Genomic DNA, 15,457 nt, shown 5'->3' with positions numbered 1-15,457 from the left:
TGGCCGAATTCACCAACGTCAATTAAAATTAAGCACATTTTAAAATATTACTGTATCTGTAAGTATTTTTGTTTTTTACTGAGCAGGAAACCTACACTCTCCAGATGCTCTTGAATTTGTTTGATCTTTTTAGGATGCGACTTTAGTTGCTACATCCATGTTATTACGAGGGGACATGGTGAACCTGCTCAAATTATCTCCAGCCGCGACAGAGTGGAGTGAACAATTAGATATTAATGTGTAGTTTAACGCCTGTATTAAATTTGTGGCTTTACATTTACATGTTTCTTGTCATTGTAATATTAATGTGTATACAGTATTTTTGTCTTATACGTGTATATGCCATGCCATAAATAAAATATGTATTTTAAGATACGACTGAGAAGCGCGAGCCCCATGCGACCCGTGGGCCGCAGATTAACGACCACTGGGTTAAAGGGTTGATATCAACACCACTCTCTTGATAATAATTGTATCCGCAAGAGACACATTTCGAGAAGGTATGTTTCCGCACAAAGAAATATATGTGAGCTCTCGCGAGGAATTTCGAGTTCTGCCCTCTATTGTCGGAAAATTGTAATTGATTGCTCCGTTGTTGTTGTGAAAGAGCGTTTGTAAGTTTTCTGCCGCCTTCAATGTTTGTCGACTCGGACTGGCTTCATCTCAGTTTTTCCCGCAAAGTTATTACCAGCAAAGAAGTCATCAGTTTTTGCTGCGATTCATAGTGCCCCTTCTGTGAAACCGGTACGACGACTGGCTCATGAAAAACGACCAAAAATTTGAAAAAAATATTTATGCTCTATAGAAAACAACATTTCATGCACATTACAAAAATGTATAGTTTATGGACGTTTTCATTTTATGTTTGTTCGTAAACACAGTTTGAACGTCATGTTGCATACATGCCACGCTCCTGTCATTTCAAATTTCTTAAGAATATGTGACATATATGTGTTTTCCTTACTTGCTTCAGATTTCAGATAAGGTGTATTCTAGAAGGTTCTGGCTACTGTAACCTAAGTGAAGGAGTATCTAGAAGGCTGTGACTCAATTACAACTGAAGATCTTATGATATACTTGTTTACTTCTTGTTTTCGGAATTTGTAACACGTATGCTTCGTTGTTACTGCTGTGTTGATTTGTTTCACTATATGTGTTTTCTGTGTTAGAAATGCCAAGAATACAGAAATTCAACACCAAATTGAGGTTTCGAGGCAACTAGTTCAAAGCAACATCGAATAATACCGGTACAGATCATTTGGTCCAACAGCCACACACAGAAATTCGGTGTAGAGGCATGCAATACACTCACAACCATTCCTTGCTTTTATAATAATTAAACTTAAATAAATGTCTCTGGCAAATGAAAATCTTTTTAGGATATTTCTCCATCGTCTATAATGGAATCCCAAATAAAGCTTCTACAGCCGCATAGGGGAGCGAATATCGTAAAGTGTATTTCTTGTACTGACGTAATCTTGTTTAGTTCGCAGCTCCGTTGCAGTTCGCTGAATTACTTACGACGGTTAAATGTCCTACAACATTTCAAGCTTATGTCCTCCTGTTTAATCTATTGCTATTATTCCATATCGCACACTATTGCAAATTAATTTACCGTCAACAATGAACTCATTAGAAACAGAAAATGGGGCAGTTTCACAAGAAATGCCAGTGATATCACACGTACAGTAGTTACAGATCCGAGAATTTAATTACAACCGCACATATCATCAGATGAAACTTGTTACCTGTGTTACAGATTACGAACTAAATGTAATGAAGGTATATGGTTCCAGAGACCTTTTCAAGCCTCAAAAATCTATGAAGTATATATGGAGAATGAAGCGACGCATGAAAATTGGTACCAAGGGTGGGATTAGAACCCAAGTCTCCTGCTCACTAGGCAGATGCGCTAACCACTACGCCACCCTGGCAAAGTAGCTTTGCACTTCTGCACACACTACCCTAGCACGCCTCAAGCATGAACCATCTTTGGTGTTATATAAGCGTCAGTGAATGTCCAATACCTGTCTGATGAATAAAGTACAATCTCTAGTTCAGCTTAAGGTATATTAACGTCTTTTATACAGTAAATGCAAGCTGCGGAACAGTCGACATACAACATTTCATCAACATAGTGATTCCCTCTTTATCGTACTACTGGTACGCCATAGACTACCAACAACATGGCCGACTGAGGTTGAATAATGGTTAATACACTGAAAACTTATTCGGGAAGAAAAAGATTCTCCTGCCCCTATGACAATATTATTTAACTCTTTCTTGGTTTCCCTAAATCTACGCAATCGAACACCTGTGTGGTCCCTTAGAAAATTGCAACGTCAATTCAATTTCTTCCTCAATCCTTAGTCAAACTGAGCTTATATTCCATCTGAAAGAACTAGATTCTTTTAATATTTATTTATTTGTATTTCCTTTCAGCCTGTTATCTACATACAAGAACACAAAATGGTTCAAATGGCTCTGAGCACTATGGGACTTAACATCTTCCCCGAGGCTCATCACTTCTTTGCTTCTGGAAGGTTGTTGTAGGTGGATGTTCGGTCATGGTGCGTCTCGTTGTCATGATGAATGACACCTTCTTGGCTGTGTCTCCACCATGTAAGCGTGCAATTCATAACCTGATATTTTGACTGTCACTCTGTTCAGCTTGTGTCACACATCTTCATTCCTTTTATGTTATAGGCTGTTGCAATACTAAATGTGCTGCTGACCTGGTCTCTGACATCTTGTCTCACAGCATACTTCCACACGATGTGACCCGGGATGCCGATTGCTCCACATCCGCAGGTGTTTGTGGTGCATTGACGTATTTTCAGTAAGTAGCTGGGATATGGACCACAGAACATTATCTTTTCAAGCTACAGGAATCACTTTACTGACATGGATAAACACACATTCCGTTAAAAATACCATTTCTAACTTAGTGCCAGAAGAGTACCATACAGAATCGATTAGTTATTCGAAAGTACTAGCGCACCTTGTGAGGTACTGCACAGTGGGTGGACAGAAATATGGAAACACCAAAAATACCACGCTTAATACGGTCTAGGAAAACCGTTGGTATTCAAAACAGCTACCAGTCGTCTCAGAATGTATGGTTCCCAGTGGAATCTTGTACCAATTGTATAGGTTAAATACTGTCTTTTGCAACTGTGATGAAAGTCTTATTAACACTAAACACATTGCATATTATTCTAAATCATCTTCAGTGGCGATTGTAATAATATGTTTTTTTTTCTCTTACGATTTTGTATGATAGGATCATGAACAGTTGGCATACTTTAACATACTACTATAAACAGTATTAATTCTTGTCGTTACTCACGGTTTTTTTGTTGTTTACGTCATTCTTTCTGTTCAAATGTGTGAAATCTTATGGGACTTAACTGCTAAGGTCATTAGTCCCTAAGCTTACACACTACTTAACCTAAATTATCCTAAGGACAAACACACACACCCATACCCGAGGGAGGACTCGAACCTCCGCCGGGAATAGCCGCACAGTCCATAACTGCAGCCCCCTACACCGCTCGGCTAACCCCGCGCCGCTCTTCTTGTTCTTCCATATATAAGTGTTAGATTTTAGCACACATCAATTCACTACCAGAAAACAAATTCACTTTTTTGTGTTGTGAAGAACCTTTGTCATCTCCCCATTTCATGTGTTCCAGTAATGATGATGGAGGTGGATAACGGTTACGCAACCTTCTCCCTGAAACAGAAAATCAAAGGTTCGACAGGATTGAGATCTGGTGACTGTCACGACTAGGGGGATGCGACAATTCATCCTGGTGCTCACAAAACGTGTCCTGGACGATGCGAACTATATGAAGAGGAGGTCTGTCGTCTTGGAACAATAGCATCACCAAGGAGGAACAAACACTGTATCTCGGCATGGATCTGATCAGCCAAAACAGTCACACGATGCATGGCAGTAATGCGACCTTGCGACGATATAGCTGACCAGACTATCACTGAAACCCCGCCTGTTTCACTGTTGGGACGCAAACTCAGTCAGAAGTTGGAAACAGTTTGCAACAAGACATCCGATCAAATGACCTTCTTCCATTGCCCCATAGTGCGGGTTTTATGGCTTCGGCACCACGTTTTCTTATTGCGGGAATTTCCATCACAGATGAGTGGTTTTGAAATTACAGCTCGGCCTGCAAATTCCCGGCTTCTGGATCTCCATTCGTGTTGTTTTGGTGCTGACAGGCATCGCGAGTGCGACATTCATTTCTACAGTGACTTTTGCAGCTCTCGTCCTCTTATTTTTCGTCACAACACTTTTCTATGTCCGTCTGCCACGATCACTCATAGACGCTTTCGTCCGCATTGTGACTTGGCGAACGATGTTATCCCGCTTTCCCTGTATTCCGTGTAAGTCCTCCATGTGGTGCCGCTTGAAACACCAAACACTTCGGCTAACTTCGTTACGGAAGCATCCAAAATACGAGCAACAATTGCCCCACGTTCGAATGCACAGAGCTCCGGCATAATGCGCTCACAAATACACAGAACACCATTCTGACACTTGCAACGTATTGAGGACATTATACCGGTGTCATTTGTGGCCAAGTACAATCTGCAGGCATGGGTATCGCCTGCATTTATGTTCAGACATGAATTTCTCGCGATGTTTTCATATTTTTGTGCAACCCCTGTACATAAAAAATAACATACATCGAGAATTTGGAGGGGCGGGGGGAGATAATCGTTCTAGAGCAGGCATTACATTTGGAAACTTGCCCGCGGTCTCGTGATGACCACCGACAGTTTGTTGACCTTCGATCTCATTATCACTTCTTAGCGAATGCCGACGCAGCTTGGAGCAAACGCGTTCCTGATTTCCATCGGAACTAGTGTCCGTTTCCAGCATAAAGTTTTCCCGGTATGAGACAAGTGTGTGTGTGTGTGTGTGTGTGTGTGTGTGTGTGTGTGTGTGTGTGTTTTCCCATGTCCACCATGTGACGTATATCTACACTTAAAGCGGCAGCGGCGCCCAGAGGCCCTAGCGCCTTATCTGGTGGCGATTAGTCAGTAGGTACACCCAGTTCTCAAGAGCCGGCGCTCGTATCGCAACGCACACAATACTTTGGACAATGCCACAATCTGTCTTCGCCTTCAGCGTGACACTCACTGCTTTTCTTTCTCCTCGGCACGAGGCCGTTTACTAGCAGCTAATAGTGTGACGTCAAGATTATGTGTCTGACGACATTGCTACACTTCTTGAGGCAAAACTACATTCATAGGAGGCATATAATACACCTCCCGCAAATCTCAATGCATTTTATTGCGTTACACGGTGCACTCTCGGCCTCATGGGGTCCTTCTTCAAGTGTAGTCTGGTTAAAGAAGGTTTTTTTCTTATTGTACACAACTCTATTGACTGCATTCGATGAATTTGCAGCACTTTACGGTTTTCGACTCGTACGAGTCATCAATAGATACAGTACGGATAATTTGCAACAGTTTACGGTTTTCGAACGGTACGAGTCATCATCAAAAGATATAGTATCTCGTGTTACAAAATTTAATAGGTCGAATAGTGTCTTAATGCCCATCTTAGACACTTGACAGGTCAAATTGATGTAAAGTTTGATTTCTGTTCTTTCATGTTACTTTTGTAACAAGATACTGATTATTATGATGAATCCTAAGAGTCGGAACCGATAAGTTGTAAATACCGGGTGATCAAAAAGTCAGTATAACTTTGAAAACTGATTAAATCACGGAATAATGTAGATAGAAAGGTACAAATTGACACACATGCTTGGAATGACATGGGGTTTTATTAGAACCAAAAAAATACAAACGTTCAAAAAATGTCCGACAGATGGCGCATCTGATCAGAATAGTAATAATTAGCATAACAAACTAAGACAAAGGAAAGATAATGTTCTTTACAGGAAATGCTCAATATGTCCACCATCATTCCTCAACAATAGCTGTAGTCGAGGAATAATGTTGTGAATAGCACTGTAAAGCATGTCCGGAGTTATGGTGAGGCATTGGCGTCGGATGTTGTCTTTCAGCATCCCTAGAGATGTCGGTCGATCACGATACACTTGCGACTTCAGGTAACCCCAAAGCCAATAATCGCATGTACTGAGGTCCGGGGACCTGGGAGGCCAAGCATGATGAAAGTGGCGGCTGAGCACACGATCATCACCAAACGACGCGCGCAAGAGATCTTTCACGCGTCTAACAATACTTTGTTTTTGTTTTTTGTTCTAATAAAACCCCACGTCATTCGAAGCATGTGTGTCAATTTTTACCTTTCTATCTACATTATTCCGTGGTTTATTAAGTTTTCAAATTTATACTGACTTTTTGATCACCCGGTACATTCAATATGATCCATAAATTTGTGAATAATAAGTTTTTTGAAAAATATATTGCGTGCCCCAATTTAGAAATATCACATTTCTTTGTAGTTGGATTATTTAAATAATTGCCATGGCTCTGGAGTGAGTGAACTCGTATCAGTTTTTAATTTTGTTACGAAAATGTGTAATATATTCAAAATACAAGGATAACTAAGGGCGAACGAACAAAACATTAACCAAAAAGCTTTAGAAATAAACGTACCATGCAAAAAGGAGAATTTATCTTGTATCTGTAAGCCGCGGATTGAATAATGCACTTTACAACAACACGGCATTTCATCACGACACTTCACCTACCTTAAGACACGCTCTTTTGCGCACACACCACACACACACACACACACACACACACAACAGACCGCAGACAAAGCACACTACCAGTTAAGTGAAGGTGCAATATTTCATTGCATGTTAAGGACCGTTAATTACTTGCACTACATTTCAGGATTAAAATTCAACGACTATACAACCGATCTTCAACTTTACTAAAATAGTTATGAGCAGTGAAATCCATAATTCTGGTTTGCAAAGATTCAAAGATTCAGAACTTGTGATTTTATGTCGGTACTGTTCAGAAATATGTAAAGGCATATTCAGCTCAGTGATAGAACCATACTGGATGTTACATATACAAGAAAGATTCTACTAAGTTTTTCGGTAAACTTGTCTCACAATTTCCTTGTTTTTTTTTCATTTATTTTCATTCAAATCCAGTTACTAGCTATTTCAATATCTAACAGATTACCTTCAAGTACACATTATCAAGAGTTGTAAAGTTTCTAGTTTATTTTTGGTATTCAAGGAAAGTGAAGTGAGTTTTCTGTTTTCACTGAATGTGTCATATTTCATCTTTGTACGATAAACATTTTTCAAACAGTAGTTTTCGATAGTCAATATGTTACGCCACAGAGGTTCGGAGTATAAGCACTATGATCTTTGGTTTTAAGTTGGGGTAGCATTGTCGTTGCAGTGAGCATTCTAAGCTAAGCTAGAGAAAGAAATGGCTCTGAGCTAGAGAAAGAGTCGGGTATTCGCAACGCTACTGAGCGGCCTTGAAAGAAAGAATTTCATGTTTTCTGATTATTTGAATTGCCGCATTGCACTTTGCGGAATACAGTGATTGAAGCACGAGCTGCTTAAAATAGCTGCATGTCCTTGCACTACACTGCACAAAGTTTTCTCTTTCCTTTCAGCTTACTTGCTGTTGCGCTTCGTATTTTATGTTTATCACTTTCAGCAGTACCTAGTTTCCGTTGCCAAAGGTAAGCCATAAAAATTTGTTAGGGTCACTTCTACAGCACAGTCAGGTTAACAGTTAGATCATTCACAGTCAACTTTGGTTTTCAAAGTTATTTATCAGATTCAGTTTAGGTGAAGCTAATTTCAGATTTCCTTTTATATGCAAACAGTTTTATTCTCACACTGCAGTGTTTCATTTGCTTGTGTATCCGTAAGTGTTTTGGAAGTTTCCTTAGTTAGACTGCGTACGTAACTTCACACGACTCTTAGTCGATACATTTTGGTTATTTACCGTTTCAGAATTCTTTTGGTAATTTTATGTAGCACTTTTATCCTGTTGGCTGGTGTGTTGGAATTGTTACGTATTGTGAGGCCACATATTGTAGCACTGTTTGGTGTACCGCACAATACGTAGTTTCACAAGATAGCTTATTTAGTTTTCTAACTATTTTGGAAAAGTTAGTTAAAAACATAATTACACAGCTTCAGTTCTGACAAATCATTTATCAAATAGTGCTTTCGTTATTACACTATTTGCATTGTTCAGCATAACAGAAATACACTTGTTATAAAGAATAGTAGTCCAGTTCAGGTTCAGTAGACAAGATTTATTAAACATAGAAAAATTACAGAGATCAAATATTCCGGTAGTGAAGGGCCAGAAAAGCAGTGTGTAAAGGAATAATTGTTGTTCACCTGCCGTTAAGTGAACTCCCTGTGCATTAATTACAGTTACGTCGACGTCTGTTACTGAAGTATAAAATTAAGATAAAATATGCAATATTTGTAGTGTAAATTATTACAAAGCAGGAAAAAAAAGAGATAAGTCGCATGTAGGATACAGATCCCAAATTATCATCAATTCGGCTATTACATTAGCAGTTGCTGTGTGGACACTGGATGCTTCAGATTCACTCAAAGTATCAACAAATTACTTATGAGCTTAAGTATTTTCTTTTACTGGAGATAAACTCTTTAGTAGCAGTCCTTCCTATCTCCTTCGTTTGGATGTGTTGTTTGCTTCCATAATGCGTGTCACCAGAGTTTCCAACACAGTGTTTCTTCCTTAATACTCACTTCCCTTCGTTTCATAACATGTTAATGTTCATAATACTGGATAATTTACAACCATTCGGATGCAAATAACAATGAACTTTAAAGAGTGAAAATATTCCACTATTTAACGCCTGCATTAACACCTTGTGAAATGCCTCATGCAGGAAGAAGAAATTAGGCAAGAAAAATGATGCCTAACAGGCCACTGACACTAAGAAGTGAAAGCATTCGAGCCAAGCCGATGAGCGAATCTAGTACTGAAGACCTTTTTATTCAGCGAAACGAAGCAGCTGTGATGTACGAAAACCTTGTTGGTACTTCCACAGACAAAACGTGAATGAAAAATGTGTCTACTCATAAATTTAGTACATAAGTTCGTAGTTTTGTTTTGCTTGTTGTTATTCCGGCTGCTATGGTTTATCTATCGATTGTCATTTTTTATTTGTACTTCACTATTACTATTTGATTTTACATACTGTCACTTTGTCATTTGGAGTATTCAGCTGTGGACGCTAGAAAATGGAGTGCGAAGTGGAGAATCGGGAACATTCCGATATATTCTTCTGTGCGAGTTCAATAGAGGAGTTGCAACGGCGGATGCAGCCAGAAACATTTGTGCCGTGTGCGGGGATATGGTTGGGTAGAACACGGCAATCAAATGGTCTTTTTTTCGTTTTAAGGAGATTCGTTCCAACATTAGTGACTCTCTACATTCAGGAAGGCTTTCAGGGTTTGATGAAGATCGTTTAAACGCATTACTCCACATTAATCCTCTTAACTGTACTCGAGAACTGAGAGATCTCATGAACTGTGATCATTCCACTATTGTGCGACATTTGCATGCGATGGGTAAGGTTCTCAAATCGTGTGTACAGGAAAAGCATACTCTAAGCCAGGGGTCTCCAAACTTTTTAGTCCGCGGGCCACGTTGACTCCTCCACGATGTCATAAGGGCTAAGATCTGCTTAGTGGGATTAAAGCTCCTTAGCACTCCATGATCACCGTAATGTAAGGCTAAAGGGAAGACAAAATCGCAAAAATCTAAGGTTGTGGGAATAGCTAGCACTGAAACGGACTACGATTTTTATTTAATTTTGCTTGGTGGACTTACCTGACCGAAATTCTGGCGTATTTTATTCTGGAGAATTTCACCGACAAAAAAGTATGTCACTGCACATTCTTCCCGAAAGCGTCCTGCAAAGTTAACGAAATCTCAAAATCATTGTTAGCAACACTATTACTGCGAGACGTAACAGAGGTAGAGTATGTCAACGCATTGTTATTTCAAGCGGCGCAACAGTAAGTTTAGTTATGTAGTCTTGTAGCGAGTAGCACAGCCAATGTCGCGGTGTATTGGTCGCGATAGGCCTCGATACTCAATTGTTGGCAGTATAGGTACCACCTCAAATATTTGGCGGGCCGGATACCGGGGATGTCCGGCCAGCTAACGCGGGCCGGTTTGCCGGCCCTCGCGGGCCAGTTTCGGCCCGCGGGCAGTAGTTTGGAGACCCCTGCTCTAAGCCAAAATCACAAAAATTAGCGGATGCCCACATCTGCGCATCTCTGCTTGCTCTTCATCAATTGGATCGTGAACAAAACCGACCATTCCTATCCAGTGTCGCAGCTGGTGACGAGAAATGGTGCCTTTATGCTAATATCAGGAAAAGAAACAAATGATTTAGTCCAAACGAAGCAGCAGCTCCCCGTACAAAGACCTGTGGCCATCCACAAAAGGGACTGATATGCATCTGTTGTATCAGCGACAGTGTGGTGTACTAAGAATTGCTTCACCCGGGGTGTAATCATCACTGTTCACATTTATTGTCAACAACTGAGATGTGTTGCAGACGTAGTACGAGAACAACGACCAGGAAGATTGCGTCAGGTGTTGCTGCTGCGCCGGCTGCTGTGGCCGAGCGGTTCTAGGCGCGTCAGTCCGGAACCGCGTTCTCCTACGGTCGCAGGTTCGAATCCTGCCTCGGGCATGGATGTGTGCGACGTCCTTAGGTTAGTTAGGTTTGAGTAGTTCTAAGTCCAGGGGACTGATGACCTCAGTCGCATTTGTTGCTACTCCGCTATACCGCCCAGCTGAATTCTGCTGGACTGAAGAAAAAAAAAAAAAAAAAAAAAAAACGCTATACGGGAGTTAGGTTGGGAAGTCATTCCACACACACACCTTATTCAACTGATCTTACGCCCTCTGATTTTCACCTTTTCTGGTCTGTATCGAACAACCTTCAAGGAATTTCCTTTCCGGATGAAAACGCGACCCGAACATGGCTCGACTCGCCTCAAAAACACGTGATTTTTGCAGTCACGGAATCGGAAACTTACTTCAGCGTTGAAAGACTGTTGTAAACAGTGAAGGAGAATGTATTATTATCGACTAAAGCCTGTGTTTTTATATCTGTTGTGTTAGGAAAAACGCTAGAACTTACGCATTAACCCAATATTATTGCCGGCCGTTGTGGTCGAGCGGTTCTAGGCGCTTCAGTCCGCAACCGCGCTGCTGCTGCGCTCGCAGGTTCGAATCCTGCCTCGGGCATGGATGTGTGTGATGTCCTTAGGTTAGTTAGGTTTAAGTAGTTCTAAGTCTAGGGGACTGATGACCACAGATGTTAAGTCCCATAGTGTTTAGAGCCATTTGAACCCAATATTATTCAGACGCTAAATAATTTTGTACGCGTCGTCGCTTTCTAAATCAGTATGTATAAAAATATAAACATATTTTTCAGTAAAGTTACGATACCGACTTGGTGACGTTAAATTGTAGTTGTTGTTGGTAAATATTTGTAATAATGCATTTAGGAAAATAAATAAATAAAATATGAACTTGTTTGAGCAACAAAAGGTAAAGAACTTAACAAAGAATAATTTGAATTAGAAGATCAACCAGCAATTATAACGGTATAAACACCTTCGTCGCTGGTGTAGTTGCACGATGAATTACAGTCATAAGCGGATTTACTGTCTTCTGTTGATCCGTTACTGATCTTGTTGCAAAGAGCAGGGGCTGCAAAGCATACTGTGCGAATACATTACCGATATTTCGAGACTACGGGAACCTACAAGTCAGTGTTGCCACGTCCTTCGCTATAAGTTATTTATGGAAAACACAGAACACACAAGTTAGGATGGTTGGACAATATTTTGAATTTCGTTGTTCCCAAATAAGAGTCTTTATTCTCCGGATGAGGTATTCACGCTAAACCTGAATACAAAGTTTGCATCTTCACTAATAAGAACATCAGCTTTGCAATATGAGACACGGTATCATTTATATATTATAAGAACTCATTCGATAAAGTTATAACCAATTCCTTCCCCTGCCCATAGACAACAGGGGCTACTGCTTCGTCTGCAGCTACTTCAGTGTTAAGGGAAAAACGAATTCTGCCCTTACCTATTTTATATTAAAAAGGTTCATATTATTTTATACATGTCTTTAAATGCCTAAGTTTAGTATTTTTGTATAAAGGGTTCTAGCGGAGAAGATGCGAAAATTTAAAAATTACCATTGTTGTCTATTTCCACTGATCAATGTTTTTCAATCATGAAGATTCATTGCTACAGAATGTGTAAATAGTCCTGTCGACAATTTCAGACTTGCAAATATTTTGATATAATACAGTACCAACCTTACTGTACCCTTGGGATGTCCCAAAATAATGTATACACTCTTTGAAACAGAATATCTCTTTAATTAAAGGAGACAGAAGTACAATATTTTTAGATAATAATTTAGAATGCGGTGAAAAACATAACAATGCTTTCTTTTGTTTTAGTGTTGTCAGCAAACATGGCGTTATCGTCTGAGCAACGGAAATGGCTGCTAAAGTGTTACTAGAAAACAGAGAATGTGAGTGCGGTACTCCGACGTTGGAGAGCTGAATTTGGATCACCACCACCCACAGGAGTAACAGTTACAGAATCAGAGGTAAGTTTGAAGTCGAAGGAACGGTGTACGATATGAAGAAGGGACATAGCGGACGAAAGAGATGTTCAACAGACGATGAGAGTGTTGATGAAGTAACCCAGGCATACAATCCCCGAAGAAATCTGTGAGGCAATACTCTCGTGAGACTGGGATCTGCAGAAGCAGTGTTCATAGAATTTTGCGGTGTCAGAACTTCAAGCCTTACATTCCAAGACTTTTCCATGCTCTTAACAAGGATGGTCCTGACAGGCGGAGCGAATTTTATGAGTGGTTCATTAACATACGAGGGCAGTTCAATAAGTAATGCAACACATTTTTTTTCTCGGCCAATTTTGGTTGAAAAAACCGGAAATTTCTTGTGGAATATTTTCAAACATTCCCGCTTCGTCTCGTATAGTTTCATTGACTTCCGACAGGTGGCAGCCCTGTACGGAGCTGTTAAAATGGCGTCTGTAACGGATGTGCGTTGCAAACAACGGGCAGTGATCGAGTTTCTTTTGGCGGAAAACCAGGGCATCTCGGATATTCATAGGCGCTTGCAGAATGTCTACGGTGATCTGGCAGTGGACAAAAGCACGGTGAGTCGTTGGGCAAAGCGTGTGTCATCATCGCCGCAAGGTCAAGCAAGACTGTCTGATCTCCCGCGTGCAGGCCGGCCGTGCACAGCTGTGACTCCTGCAATGGCGGAGCGTGCGAACACTCTCGTTCGAGATGATCGACGAATCACCATCAAACAACTCAGTGCTCAACTTGACATCTCTGTTGGTAGTGCTGTCACAATTGTTCACCAGTTGGGATATTCAAAGGTTGGTTCCCGCTGGGTCCCTCGGTGTCTAACCGAACACCATAAAGAGCAAAGGAGAACCATCTGTGCGGAAATGCTTGCTCGTCATGTGGCTGAGGGTGACAATTTCTTGTCAAAGATTGTTACAGGCGATGAAACATGGGTTCATCACTTCGAACCTGAAACAAAACGGCAATCAATGGAGTGGCGCCACACCCACTCCCCTACCAAGAAAAAGTTTAAAGCCATACCCTCAGCCGGTAAAGTCATGGTTACAGTCTTCTGGGACGCTGAAGGGGTTATTCTGTTCGATGTCCTTCCCCATGGTCAAACGATCAACTCTGAAGTGTATTGTGCTACTCTTCAGAAACTGAAGAAACGACTTCAGCGTGTTTGTAGGCACAAAAATCAGAACGAACTTCTCCTTCTTCATGACAACGCAAGACCTCACACAAGTCTTCGCACCCGAGAGGAGCTCACAAAACTTCAGTGGACTGTTCTTCCTCATGCACCCTACAGCCCCGATCTCGCACCGTCGGATTTCCATATGTTTGGCCCAATGAAGGACGCAATCCGTGGGACGCACTACGCGGATGATGAAGAAGTTATTGATGCAGTACGACGTTGGCTCCGACATCGACCAGTGGAATGGTACCGTGCAGGCATACAGGCCCTCATTTCAAGGTGGCATAAGGCCGTAGCATTGAATGTAGATTACGTTGAAAAATAGTGTTGTGTAGCTAAAAGATTGGGGAATAACCTGGTGTATTTCAATGCTGAATAAAACAACCCCTGTTTCAGAAAAAAATGTGTTGCATTACTTATTGAACTGCCCTCGTATATGAAGAAGAGCAAGGTTTCCAAGATCGAATATTCGGTCAGATGAAGCGACGTTTATACTTGATGGAACAATTAAATGCGACAATTGCGTGTACTGGGCCAGGGATAATCCATACGTAACCGAGCAAAGGCATGTTAATCTACCAGGAGTAACAGTCTGGTGTGGTCTGTCTTCTAGAGGGTTAATCGGTCCATACTTCTTTGACAACACTATCACTTGCGACTCGTACTTGGAAATGTTGGAAATGATAACTCCTGGTCTTAGCGTTGTGTTTGGAAATGAAGATTAGTACTTTCAATAGGATGGGGCGCCACCTCACTTTCACCTGGATGTGATGGCATTTCTCAACCGTACATTCCCTGCCTGATGGAGAAGACGAAGAGGGCGTGTGGAGTATCCCGCTCGATCTCCAGATTTAATTCCTCTAGACTTCTTTCTGTGGGGTACACTCAAAAACGCAGTTTACGCTGCGAGATCACACACACTGGATGATCTTAGAGAGCAAATTGAGTAGGCGAGTGATGCTATTCCGTTGGAAACAATAAAGTTGACGTCTCGTTCAGTCGTAAGTCGTTGTCGACGGTGTATTGCGATGGACGGACACCAGTTTGAACATTTACCACCTTAACTCGGACCACGAGGCACCTAACACAACAATAATTGTATTTCTAACCCCTTTCATGTTCAGTTTCAAAGAGTGTATACATTATTTTGGGACACCCTGTATAAACCCTTGAGATGTTTATTGTCAGCAATTAGTACTTTTCAAAATGACATCAATTTTCCGTTGTTTCTTGGATGCTGTTGCTTTTAAAATTAAGAGGGGACCACTGTTTCATTAATATCACCTCAGTTCAGTCACATTATATACGATGGTCATTCCAAAAGGTCATGGCAACTGTGGTATATCGCGCGAACATGTGGCATCATCGTAATCGCAGTAAATACACTCCAAAACAGTACCGAAATCAACCAACAGATTGCGAGCGTATGAGAGAATGGCTCGATACCAGCGCCTGGAACGATCAGGGTGAGCCTGGACGTGCTACAACAAGAACTGGTATAGCAGTGGAGGTGGGAAAACCCTCCCCCACTTACTCTAGTCATCAGACCTCAATCCATGCGACTAAGACTTCATTCACAACTAAAGAAACCATTGCGTGGAAGACGCTTTGCAGACAGGATAG

At 41.1% G+C, this 15,457-nt stretch overlaps 1 protein-coding gene and 1 non-coding gene across 2 annotated transcripts in view; both read right to left on the bottom strand.

The window, feature by feature from the left end:
* Positions 1 to 15,457, bottom strand: part of LOC126263482 (monocarboxylate transporter 12) — a 748,493-nt gene that overhangs the window by 319,609 nt on the left and 413,427 nt on the right. The window lies entirely within an intron of this gene.
* Positions 1,863 to 1,934, bottom strand: Trnat-agu (transfer RNA threonine (anticodon AGU)). Its single transcript has one exon. It is a non-coding gene; the product is annotated as a tRNA-Thr (tRNA).

Source organism: Schistocerca nitens, chromosome 6 (assembly GCF_023898315.1).
Source record: "Schistocerca nitens isolate TAMUIC-IGC-003100 chromosome 6, iqSchNite1.1, whole genome shotgun sequence".
Lineage (NCBI taxonomy): Eukaryota > Metazoa > Arthropoda > Insecta > Orthoptera > Acrididae > Schistocerca > Schistocerca nitens.
The sequence above is the reverse complement of the archived record's forward strand: the minus strand, read 5'-3'. Positions and strand labels throughout refer to the sequence as shown.